The 7,571-nt window shown below is 35.0% G+C and overlaps 1 pseudogene; it reads left to right on the top strand.

The window, feature by feature from the left end:
- Positions 1-655: 655 nt before the first annotated feature.
- Positions 656-1,152, top strand: LOC131497698 (peptidyl-prolyl cis-trans isomerase-like 3; annotated as a pseudogene).
- The last annotated feature ends 6,419 nt before the right edge of the window (positions 1,153-7,571 follow it).

Below are 7,571 nucleotides of genomic sequence, written 5' to 3' on the forward strand. Positions count from 1 at the left end.
GGAACAGTAGAATTATGCAGCTGATCTCTGCTGGAAGTTCTGACCCACAAAATTTGTGTGATACAGTAGAATGGTTGTAGGAGCTTTACCGTTAAGTTTTATGGTCATTTGTTCCAAAACAATAGATACCTGGAACATACGCTTTCTCCTTTAAAGATCAATCTTTAAAAGATAAAACTGTGGCAAGGAGAAATGAAGTAATTTATACAAGTTTATGCAATAATATAGGGGCTGATGCAGTGCAAAACCAGGACCTGTATCTTCCTCTTCTCTCCACTGTACCCCATTGTCCTGACGAGTGCATTTTGTTACGTAATACTATCTTATAATGTTTAGAAATCAAATGGTCAACTTTTTGAAAATCAATCATGTTTCTTTTTAGTTCTTTCTTCTGTTTCTTTCTTTTTACCTGTCTTCTGCTATTTAATGTTTTGAGGCTCTTCCCACATATGAAGATAATAAACATAGGTGAATTCTAATATTTAGTGGACTTCAAAATCAAAATGCAGGGGAGCCCCTAAGACACTAATTTCGAATCACGGGCATCTGCGATTACATCTTTTCTGTTTTAAAAACAGCTGTGCTAACCAAAGTGAGACTCATTTTCTAACTTCTCTTGTTAAGACAGTGAGAAATTAGCAACAGTACTTCCTGAAACCATCAAGAAGAAAAATGTCAGTGACATTGCATAGAGATGTAAGTGATACTAAAATAGAAGTTTTCTGTGAGAGGACACCCAAATATGTGAGAAATTTTCGGCTCTCAGTGCCAGTAATTACTACAATGGCTGTATATTTCATAGAAATATCAAGGATTTTATGGCTGAAACTGGAGATCTGACAGGTGCGGGAAGAGGAAGTAACAGTACCTGGGGCAAGAAATTTGAGGACGAATATAGTGACTCTTAAGCACAATGTTAGAGGTGTGGTATCTATGGCTAATAATCTCTCAAATACCAATGGATCTCAGTTCTTCACCTATGCCAAGAAGTTACATTTGGACATGAAATACACAGTATTTGGAAAGGTAATAGATATTCTGGAGACTCTAGATGAATTGGAGAAGTTACCAGTAAATGAGAAGACATATCAACCTCTTAATGATGTGCTCATTAAGGACGTATCTATTCATACCAATCCATTTGTTCAGTAGCTATAATAGACTTGAAAAGATATTTGGCAAACTGTTTGGGGAACACACCTATTCTGGTTTACCCAGTTTTAATTATGCCAAGAGATTTTTATCATCCTACTGCTTGTTTACAACTAAAATATTAGGAACTAGTGGTACCAATGGGACCCAAACAGCTTTTACTCCCATTATTAGAGCATATACTTTACTATAACTATTATCCAATGTATTTCTTTAAGGTTAATTTTTTAGATATCTTCTCTCTAATTTTTTTGCATGTAAACATTCATTTAAAAAATAGAAATACATTATTTCTGTGATGAAGACTTAATGTCCTACCTAGTTCTACTCCTGTTCACACTGGCATCCCTTATAACTAGAACTAGAAGCATTTAACATCATCTGCTTTCTGAGCTAGAGTGAATCCAAGCCCGAGATGAAGACTTTATTCAGAGAAATTTAAAAGTTCCAATCCAGCAGATCAGAATTTCCATACTGAGATAACTTTATGATAACTTCACTCCTCTCTTGTGGTCTCTTCTTCCAAGTTTGATTTTTGAGATGAAGCCATCCAATAGTCTGTATCAAGTAACCAAGTCTCTCTACCTTGTTTAATCTCATGCCTGAGTTTTGGTTTGGATTTCCTGCACATTTCCCCTATGCACGCAGGATTTTAGTCCCACTCTGTTCTTAGAGATTCTATATTCTAATCTTGTCATGAAAATTTTAGCCCTAAAGTGGGAATTATGCTATTTCTCTCCAATTTCTTTGGCATCTCTGTAATCCTGTCTAGAATCTTTGCTTTAGTACTTAGCTGCCTTAACTTAGTTTTAAGTTACTTAACACCTAACCCCACAGTTTTTCTGGTATTCCTGGAGACTAGTGTGATGGCCTGCCTGCCTGTCCACCTGTCACGATCCATTACTGTTTAGTACTCACCATTGTATTCTCCAGATAAAAAGCTTTGCCTGTCTGGCTAGATTCCCATCACTCGATTCTTGTTCAATTTGCAAGAACTGATTTTATCTCAGTGTTGGCTTTTAGTGTCCCACTTGTATCCACCCTAAACTCTTTCTGCCACTACCGAGTCTGATATTGGTTAGAGGAGAACAACTCTGTATGATCGTTAATACACAGGCAATTATGTCACTCTAATAATTAAATGCACTGTATATCAGTTGTTCTAATAAAATTTTAATAACAATTTTTAAATTTTTACCTTTTTACCTTTTTAAATAACTTATAAGAAGATACTTGTGCTGTTCTTTCTTCTTAGTCTTTGATAAGAATAACAACTGAAGGCTACAGATTCAGAAATTGAATCTTAATATTTTTGATATGTGCATATTTACAAAGGTCACTATTTACGTGACAGGGGTAGTTTTTATAATTGCCTCTAAATAATAGAATTCTCACAGTGGAAAAATATGACATATCTATTTATATATAAAACCACAGCTTTTCTCTGTGATGCAGTGAAATAAAGCATATGACCATGATGTGGTTAATGTTTTTATTTAAAAAGTTAATAATCCTGAACTGGATTTTTGATCAAGGAACTAACATGACTAAGTACATATATTTATAGAATATATAGAATATATATTATATTTATATATTATAATATAATTATATTATGGGTGCCAGGGTTGCTCAGTCATTTGAGCGTCCGACTTTAGCTCAGGTCATGATCTTGCATTTTGTGAGTTGGAGCCCCACATTGGGCTCTGTGCTGACAGCTCAGAGCCTGGAGCCTGCTTCAGATTCTGTGTCTCCCTCTCTCTGCCCCTTCCCTGCTCATGCTCTGTCTCCCTCTGTCTCTCAAAAATGAATAAACATTAAAAAATTAATATAATTATATTAATGTATAATATTTAATATTATTATTAATATAATAATAAATTATATATTATAACATATAATATATACTTAGTTGATATATATGTTTATATCAACTATTTATTTTAATTTATATATATTTATATCAACTATTGTAATCATTTCTAAAGTAAAGAATGTTGCAAGTTTTTAAAATGTTCTTTATTATATTGTTTGGACTATGGACTATATATTGGTCTTGGTCCAATTAGGAAACAGAGCCACACAGTAATTGAAACAGGGGAAGTTCAATATTAAGAATTATTAAGCTACGATAAAATCGTAATTGTAAAGATGGAAAGAGTACCTTCTAAAGGACTCCTCCACCTTCCCCTAGAGCTCAAGAAATGTACCAAAGATGGGCATACTTAGTATATATTCCACCCACTGCCAGGATAGTGTTCACACCTAGTTTGAGGAGTGAAATTTGTTGGATTGCTTGAGTTAAAGCTGATTTACAGCTACCAAGCAAGTGGAAAAATTCAAACCAAACCAAAACAACTTCTAGACTGGGGCTGCATGGTTTCCACAGGACTGTGTTCTCTGGGTGCACAGATGGGGCAGATAAACACCAAATGTTCTTACACACCTACCCTTTGTCTAACTGGGGCAAGAGGAAGAAAAAACAAAACACCATTTATCCTAACCTGGAAAGAGACGCTCTCTTCCCCTCGCAGTGTCTCTCCAGCGCCCTCTACTGACAGTTTAAAGTCATGCTCACCTTAAGGGAGAAAAAGCTTAAGTGTCCTATATCATGGAGAGCAAGTACACTGAAGTGTGAATTTAGATTTTTGAGGCTACACTAAAAAATGCCACAGACGTCACATAAGCTACAGCTCTATGTTATAAATATACATTACACACAAAATAAAACAACTCTTTTCTGTCACATATTTGCCATATGTCAGTATTATAACTGGTATGCAATAAACATTAATAATATTGTAAACATTTTAATATTTAAATGTTTTAATATTCTTAACATTAAATATTAAACATTAATATTTTAAGCATTTTAATATTATTTAAATATTTCAGCATTTTTAAAACATTTAGGTGGATAGTATTGATACTCTAGATATTTTGAGAAGTTTCCCTCCAAACGGAAACTGATAAAACCTTTGTTTTAGATGAGCTTCCCTGTGCTGCCAGAAACAGCTGAAATTATTCCATGGACTTTACATCAATTTTTTTAAGACAATCTCTGTGCCTAACGTGGGGCTCAAACTCATGATTCTGAGATCAAGAGTCACACCCTCTACCAGTTGAGCCAGCCAGGTGTCCTTACATCAATCTTTACATTTGGCCTTTATTATATATAAAAAGTATACTTCTGTGTTTTTCTTTTGTTTTAGTTCCTTTGTTAGTCTTCAGATACATGGCAGTGGCAATAATTCACACAAACAAATACTAAATTGTGATGTAGCATCCAGTAAATGTCTGTCTACAGACTAGTTTCATGGGAACCACAAGCAACCACATTGGCCTGAATGGTCAGAGTCACATGTAATCTTTCTGTGCTCAGAACAGTATATATTCCCTTGTTCCAACACTGGCAAACGAGCACCGATAAGACAGTTGGCATTTGTTGTACTATACAAAATAAAGATAATTATAAGGAATTATAACCCTTTCTGGTTATCTAAAGTTTTGTTTTGTTTTGTTTCGTTTTGTTTCGTTTTGTTTTTCAAATGGAAGGTTGAAACCCTGCTGGAAGTGTTTGTCACTGTGCTGAATGCGGACCCTTTCACCTTCTTGTATTAACAACAATGCATTCACTAATTTAATGTAGTTTTTGTCTCACCAAAAATTAAGACATTATTTATATTGGTGATCATTAACATAATGATATTTTGAAATCAAAGTTTTGTTTCTAATACTTTAATCTCCCAGAAGCAACTGGAACTCATCCTAGAATTAGATTTGTGCTCATTAGATCCACATGAGCTAAGTGGCTTTGTTCTAGAAGGTCAGTCACACAGTTAGCCCAGCTTACTGGTTAAAGGTATTTTTGAAGTCAGAATTTTGAATTTTGCAATTGAATTTTAGATTTATCTATTTATTTATTCCTCTATTTACTCTGTCAGCCAGTATGAAGTCCTGTGCTACATAAGCGGGATATAGCAGTGAACAAGACAGATTGAGCCCCTGCCCTCATAGAACTTACATTCTAGCACAGAATAGTCACACATTAAATAAATAAATATTAATTGAGTTATTGAAAATTTTGGCAAATAAGTAGTTTGAAGAAGAGTATAGCATACAATGAAAGATGCAAGGGAGGTCTAATCTCTCTTGCAAGTTAGGGAAGTCTTGCCTGGGGATATTATGCTTGGCTTCAGGTCTGAAAAATGACTAGGAATCAATAATGGTGGCATCTGGAGTCATGGGGTTGGGTGAGTTGTCCAGCTGGAAGGAGAGGCCCCTGAGAAAGCCCTGGAGGCATGGCGCAACCTGAAGTGACAGAGGACCTAAAAGAAAAAATGTCTTCTCAAGAGGACACGCTGTAAGGAGAATCTGGTGAGGAGGCAGGGTACTCAGCACACATTATTTAAACTTATCTAAGAATTTATTAAGTGTGACAAACCTCACTGAACCACGTTTCCTTCTTCTGTAAAATAGATAAAATAATGCCTCTGTTTCAGAAATGTTATAAAAAATTAAATAAGGGAATGTTTACAAAGTCTTTGGCACATAGTCTTGCCAGACTAAGCAGGCTGAAGTATTTACAACAGTACGGCAATGCAGTTTCTTTCTATTCATTTTTCAAATGTATAGTTTTCGCATAATTTCAACTCTAATCATAAATTTTTTAAGGATACTATTTTTACAGCTTAGACTTTTACATATATATATATATATATATGAAACTGGAATGTATATATTTGGAGCACAGGTGCTCAAGTATTTCAGTAAATAAATAATTTAGACTTCAGTTTGAAGAATTGCAACCTTAGACATCTATTAACATATTTCCACTTTTTCCTAAAACCATGGAAAATACAATTAGCTACATGTCGTCTGTTATAACTTTATTCATTGCACTAGCAAAATTGCTTGAGTTTTGAGGTGCTTTCCAATATTCAATTAAACAACCTTTAAGGTATGAGAAACAATAATGGGCTTTCTGAACCTCTTTTGGAGGAACACTGGGCCTAGTTGTCAAGGTAACTTGACCTCATTTTCAAGGTGAATTAGACCACCATAGGAAGGTGTCCTGGTGCTCAGTAGCTTCTCAGTAAGTGTTTTATTATTCAAGTGTTGTCAGAAGCAAGCTTGAAGTGGACATATTGTTTCTCACTTTTACCTTTTTAAATAAAAGTTATAAAAGGCTCTTTGAACATCAATTTTTTTACCTTTGCATTTATATTTTTTCCTCAGGGAGCATTTCAAATGGCATGTTCTTATTATTCCCTCTCTCCCATTAGATTTGTTTCTCTAGAGTATTATTCTTTTACTTTATGTTTTACACAAGAAACTGACAGCTCTGGCCTTGCTAAAAGGATCCATTGTCTGTTTTTTTTCTGATGAAAACACTTGCCCAATGTTCCATTGACCTTTTGAATTTTCCCTCTTTACTTCTTCTGTATACTGGTTGCAACATGAGCTTTCTTTTCCCAATAACCCACAAGAAAATACACAAATGATAATAGAGAAATATGTCAGAAACATGAAAACCAAGTGCTGAGATTTGGGCCTGTACCACTATGAAAGCCTAACCCCTGGTGTTCTTAGAGTAAAAATATATATATCATACCTTGCAAGAAAATTGAAAAGGAAAACGTTTCCGAGATATTTATTGAGACGTTAGGATGGTCACACCAACATCTTTAGATACTAGAGGAAGGCTAACATGGATGTTTATATGGGGGGCACAATCTATTTATGGGCAAGCCAAAGAGACAAATGTCAGAAATAATCTTATCAAGGATGTCATTTATAGCTCTTTAAAAAAAAATATTTATTTATTTATTTATTTATTTATTTATTTATTTATTTATTTATTATGAAATTTATTGTCAAATTGGTTTCCATACAACACCCAGTACTCATCCCAACAGGTGCCCACCTCAATGCCCATCACCCACACTCCCCTCCTTCACACCCCCCCATCAACCCTCAGTTTATTCTCAGTTTTTAAGAGTCTCTTATGGTTTGCCTCCCACCCTCTCTAACTTTTTTCCCCCTCCCCCTCCACATAAGGATCTCAGGATCCACATAAGAGTGGAAACATATGGTATCTATCTTTCCCTGTATGACTTATTTCACTTAGCATAACACTCTCCAGTTCCATCCACGTTGCTACCAAAGGCCATATTTCATTCTTTCTCATTGCCAAGTAGTATTCCATTGTGTATATAAACCACAATTTCTTTATCCATTCATCAGCTGATGGACATTTAGGCTCTTTCCATAATTTGGCTATTGTCGAGAGTGCTGCTATAAACATTGGGGTACAAGTGCTCCCTATGCATCAGCACTCCTGTATCCCTTGGGTAAATTCCCAGCAATGCTATTGCTGGGTCAGAGGGTAGATCTATTTTTAATTTTTTGAGGAACCT

The sequence above is a fragment of the Neofelis nebulosa genome, chromosome 1 (genome assembly GCF_028018385.1).
Source record: "Neofelis nebulosa isolate mNeoNeb1 chromosome 1, mNeoNeb1.pri, whole genome shotgun sequence".
Classification (NCBI taxonomy): Eukaryota; Metazoa; Chordata; class Mammalia; order Carnivora; family Felidae; genus Neofelis; species Neofelis nebulosa.